General features: G+C 34.0%; 1 protein-coding gene across 1 annotated transcript in view; it reads left to right on the forward strand.

The window, feature by feature from the left end:
* Positions 1 to 6000, forward strand: part of LOC107558373 (zinc finger protein GLI2-like) — a 104839-nt gene that overhangs the window by 16812 nt on the left and 82027 nt on the right. The gene's annotated exons all lie outside the window — the stretch shown is intronic.

Genomic DNA, 6000 nt, shown 5'->3' on the forward strand with positions numbered 1-6000 from the left:
CTGTCTGTCTATCATCTATCTGGCTGTCTGTCTATCTATCTATCTATCTATCTATCATCTATCTGTCTGTCTGTTTGTCTGTTTGTCATCTATCTGTCTGTCTGTCTATCATCTATCTGGCTGTCTGTCTATCTATCTATCTATCTATCTATCATCTATCTGTCTGTCTGTTTGTCTGTTTGTCATCTATCTGTCTGTCTGTCTATCATCTATCTGGCTGTCTGTCTATCTATCTATCTATCTATCTATCATCTATCTGTCTGTCTGTTTGTCTGTTTGTCATCTATCTGTCTGTCTGTCTATCATCTATCTGGCTGTCTGTCTATCTATCTATCTATCTATCTATCATCTATCTGTCTGTCTGTTTGTCTGTTTGTCATCTATCTGTCTGTCTGTCTATCATCTATCTGGCTGTCTGTCTATCTATCTATCTATCTATCTATCATCTATCTGTCTGTCTGTTTGTCTGTTTGTCATCTATCTGTCTGTCTGTCTATCATCTATCTGGCTGTCTGTCTATCTATCTATCTATCTATCTATCATCTATCTGTCTGTCTGTTTGTCTGTTTGTCATCTATCTGTCTGTCTGTCTATCATCTATCTGGCTGTCTGTCTATCTATCTATCTATCTATCTATCATCTATCTGTCTGTCTGTTTGTCTGTTTGTCATCTATCTGTCTGTCTGTCTATCATCTATCTGGCTGTCTGTCTATCTATCTATCTATCTATCTATCATCTATCTGTCTGTCTGTTTGTCTGTTTGTCATCTATCTGTCTGTCTGTCTATCATCTATCTGGCTGTCTGTCTATCTATCTATCTATCTATCTATCATCTATCTGTCTGTCTGTTTGTCTGTTTGTCATCTATCTGTCTGTCTGTCTATCATCTATCTGGCTGTCTGTCTATCTATCTATCTATCTATCTATCATCTATCTGTCTGTCTGTCTGTCTGTATGTCTGTCTGTCTGTCTATTATCTATCTCTCTGTCTGTCTGTCTGTCTGTCTGTCTATCATCTATCTGTCTGTCTGTCTGTGTGTCTATCTATCATCTATCTGTCTGTCTGTCTGTCTGTATGTCTGTCTGTCTGTCTATTATCTATCTCTCTGTCTGTCTGTCTGTCTGTCTATTATCTATCTCTCTGTCTGTCTGTCTGTCTGTCTATTATCTATCTCTCTGTCTGTCTGTCTGTCTGTCTATTATCTATCTCTCTGTCTGTCTGTCTGTCTGTCTATTATCTATCTCTCTGTCTGTCTGTCTGTCTGTCTATTATCTATCTCTCTGTCTGTCTGTCTGTCTGTCTATTATCTATCTCTCTGTCTGTCTGTCTGTCTGTCTATTATCTATCTCTCTGTCTGTCTGTCTGTCTGTCTATTATCTATCTCTCTGTCTGTCTGTCTGTCTGTCTATTATCTATCTCTCTGTCTGTCTGTCTGTCTGTCTATTATCTATCTCTCTGTCTGTCTGTCTGTCTGTCTATTATCTATCTCTCTGTCTGTCTGTCTGTCTGTCTATTATCTATCTCTCTGTCTGTCTGTCTGTCTGTCTATTATCTATCTCTCTGTCTGTCTGTCTGTCTGTCTATTATCTATCTCTCTGTCTGTCTGTCTGTCTGTCTATTATCTATCTCTCTGTCTGTCTGTCTGTCTGTCTATTATCTATCTCTCTGTCTGTCTGTCTGTCTGTCTATTATCTATCTCTCTGTCTGTCTGTCTGTCTGTCTATTATCTATCTCTCTGTCTGTCTGTCTGTCTGTCTATTATCTATCTCTCTGTCTGTCTGTCTGTCTGTCTATTATCTATCTCTCTGTCTGTCTGTCTGTCTGTCTATTATCTATCTCTCTGTCTGTCTGTCTGTCTGTCTATTATCTATCTCTCTGTCTGTCTGTCTGTCTGTCTATTATCTATCTCTCTGTCTGTCTGTCTGTCTGTCTATTATCTATCTCTCTGTCTGTCTGTCTGTCTGTCTATTATCTATCTCTCTGTCTGTCTGTCTGTCTGTCTATTATCTATCTCTCTGTCTGTCTGTCTGTCTGTCTATTATCTATCTCTCTGTCTGTCTGTCTGTCTGTCTATTATCTATCTCTCTGTCTGTCTGTCTGTCTGTCTATTATCTATCTCTCTGTCTGTCTGTCTGTCTGTCTATTATCTATCTCTCTGTCTGTCTGTCTGTCTGTCTATCATCTGTCTGTCTGTCTATCATCTGTCTGTCTGTCTGTCTATCTATATATCCATCATCTATCTGTCTGTCTGTCTATCATCTATCTGCCTGTCTGTCTGTCTGTCTGTCTGTCTATCTATCTATCTATCTATCTATCTATCAATCAATCATCTATCTGTCTGTCTGTCTGTCTGTCTGTCTGTCTATCTATCGCATTTGCACAAAATAAATTTTTATTCAGAAAGGGTTTATTTTCTTGGCCTGTGATGTATTAAATGTGTTGTGGATGTAGAAAGCAGTTTGTGGTCTGATGAGTTTTGGCAAACGTTAGCCTGTTCAGGATTATTTTCCAGCTCTCATTTGTCGTAATATAAGAAACATCTTTATTTATTAAACGTCTTTGCGTTATAATGTTTATTTTAAAATGTGCAGCCAGTTTGAAAGGCTGTAATACTTGCTATTAGTGCTGGGCGGTATACCGGTTCATACCGAATACTTAATAAATAATAATTTATTTTTGTTATGATATGAATTTTTTAAATACCGCAATACTAGTAATAATAGTGTATGTCGCTTAAACAACGTTGGGAACGCGGCACTGTTTGAAAGGGGTCCGTTTTCACTGTTGCACTGTGGTGAGGGAACAGCTGTATGTGTTACTAAGCGTGAAAGTTCTGAAACTGAAGCTGTAGAACTAATAGAACGTGATGACACAGAAGAACTCATCCACAATATCCAGCGCCCGCTGCCATCAGTGCACTTATGAACAGCAATGATACAGTGTTTCTTGGTTTCGGCTGTAAACAAAGCAGCGCTGCACTTATGAACTTTAATATGCATTATACAGAGGCAAGATGAAAAGAGAAAATACCATCTAAACTCTTCTAAAGAAAGTAAGTTCCCCTCAGACATACATTCATATAAACTCCTATCCCTAAATGAATCGCGATTTGTTTAGCATCTCAACCGATTTGAATCGATTTTCAACCGGCTCGCGGTTAATCATTACATCCCTAATAAAAATGTCATAAAATGAGTGCTATTTTCTGAAGATATATGATGCTGTTATATCATAATGATTTTTTTTGTCCTTTTTTAGAGGTTTTAAGTATGAGTACAACTCACTGTTTGTTGTAAGCTTTAGTTTTGTAGATCACACGAGTCCTGTGACTGGAGGCCTGTTGTTAGCGTTAGCTTTCGTGACCATCTGTCTGTTTGGTCCTTGACACCTGTATTATCCCGATCACGCGGCTCCGGGCTCCGCAGGGGCATCTCTTTGACCCGAGATCACCTTCACAGAGCTGTTTGTCTTTCACTGATTTCAGTCAAACCGCAAAGACAAGGACTCAGAGAGCCGTACAGTACAGTACAGTACACTAGATAGATCACATCTGGTGCTGTCTGTTGAGTGCGCACTAGGACTGAGTAATGTGATGGTCTGTTTGGCACTGTGAAGTCAAGTTTAGTCATATTATAACACTATTTTGACTGGTTTCATAATGTGAAGCTGTTTTTGAGTTATGTCAGACTGATTCACTCATTTGATTTGATTCTGATATTTTGCAAAAATAACTTTAAATACAAGTATTTAACTTTCTGGTTTATTTATATATATATATATATATATATATATATATATATATGTGTGTGTGTGTGTGTGTGTGTGTGTGTGTGTGTGTATAAAAGTTTAAAGAAGTAAATGTAATTGAATAATTGAATTATTAAAAATATAAAATATGAATAATTACACTTTAAAAAGTGCTGGGTTGTTTCAACCCAACTTTGGGTCAAATATGGACTAACCCAACTTTTGGGTTAAAAATTTAATGTAAAAATTTACAACCCAGCATTTTTTAGAGTATATATTTAATTAAATGTACTTATTTGATTTAATAATAACTGAGTAATTTAAAGTATTTATTGAAAATAGTAAACATAATTTGTTGTAATAATTATGTAATATAATTATTTTGTGATTATTTAATATAGTCATTAAATCATTTTTCATTAAAATGATTTTTCATTAAATTTAAATATCTGGTTTATCAAAATTAGGGTTAATGAATAAACCTAAATTTATTGAATTATTAAATTATTCATTAATATAAAACACGAATAATTACTTATCTAATTTAATTATTCAAATTGAATAATTAATGTTTTTTATTTAAAATAGTAAATATAATTTGTAAGAATGATAATTCTATAATTATTTAATTATTTTAATTATTAATCATTTTTTATTAAACGCAAAAAGAGATTTCAAATGATTTTTTTTTTTTAATTAAGATTGATTTTGATTGATTTGAGTTAATTGAATACTTGATTTTTCAATTTTAAAATTAACCAAGTAAACCTTTGTTGAATTTCCAGCTAAAATAAATATATTACGATACATTCTCCGTGATTGAAAAGTTAGGAATAATTGCAATTTTTTAAAACATTTTTGAATGAAGTCCTTTATGCTCACCAAGGCTGCATTATTTGATCAAGAAATACAGAAATATTGTAAAATAACAATGTAAAATAAGCGTTTTCTATGTGATTTATTCCTGTGATGCACAGCTGTATTTTCAGCATCATTACTTCAGTCTTCAGTGTCACATGATCTTCAGAAATCAGTATAATATGCTGCTCAGTTATTCTTTCAAAAACATTAAAAAAATGAATTATTCCAGACTTTTGACCGCTCGTGTTTTACAATGCATTACACTGATTTAAAATAACATGATGAAGTGATGCTGTGAGATCAGTGCTGGATGAATGCAAAGGTGAATGTAGGGTCAGATAAAAGGCTGATGGGATTTATGGAGCATTTTCATCATCCTGACCGCAGTGTTACTCTCTGATTTAGTCAAATTTATAGCCTCACAAAATATGAGGGAATGATGACGTCAGCGGCAAGCTGTTTTTAAGTCAATGCAATGCATGCACTGATAAGAGCAGGAATATGTGCTGAGAAAGGAAGCAGGGGGATTGTATAGAATTGCATTCAGCTTTTGTCGGTGTAGACGGTGCCCGCTCCGTTTGGAGCATCGCTGTTGGCGAAGGAAAGCGGAAGCAGATGCCTTCAGGCTCACGCGTGTGTTCCTCCTTTAATCGGCTTACCTTGCCTTAAAAACCCAGAGAAACGAGACGGTTGAGTGACTAAACAAATCTGCTTCTGCTCACTCGAGCCATTTCAATAACGCGCCGTGATGCAGCAGACTCAGTCCTGCTTTTAGATTCTTTAGAGTCATTTATTTGTGGTCAAGCACTGTTAGGATTGATCATACGTAGTGTCAGAGGTTAGTTTAAATCAACACTAAGTATTAAAGTTCAGTGTGTGTCATCTTACAGTGTTATAAAGAGTACTTTTATAAAGAGATCAGAATATCTGAAGCAGTTAGCAACCAATCAGAGCACCCTAGCAAAAGCATAGCAACGCCCTGGCAACCACCTAGCTGTTATTACTTTCAGTATTTTATGTTTACATTATATATGTTTGTTATATTATGTTATATATTTCATATTGTTTTATGTTTGATTTTTTAAATATTTCATATTTTAATTTTATTTTTTATATAGTTTGATGTATTATGTTTTATTATATATATTTTTTTCGTAGGTAATTAATTTTCTTATTTTATATTTGATTTCATTAAATATTTTATGTATTTTTATATAGGTTGTATAGTTTTTATTGATATTCATTTTATTTATTTATTTATATTTTATTTTTCAAAATTTATTTTCTATTTTTTTTTTTTCATTTTATTAAAATTTTAGTTTGTTTTATATTTAACATTTATTTCTTTTTATATTTTATTTAATTTCATTTTGTTATTTTATATATTTAA

The sequence above is a fragment of the Sinocyclocheilus grahami genome, unplaced genomic scaffold (genome assembly GCF_001515645.1).
Source record: "Sinocyclocheilus grahami isolate Dianchi unplaced genomic scaffold, SAMN03320097.WGS_v1.1 scaffold643.1, whole genome shotgun sequence".
NCBI lineage: Eukaryota > Metazoa > Chordata > Actinopteri > Cypriniformes > Cyprinidae > Sinocyclocheilus > Sinocyclocheilus grahami.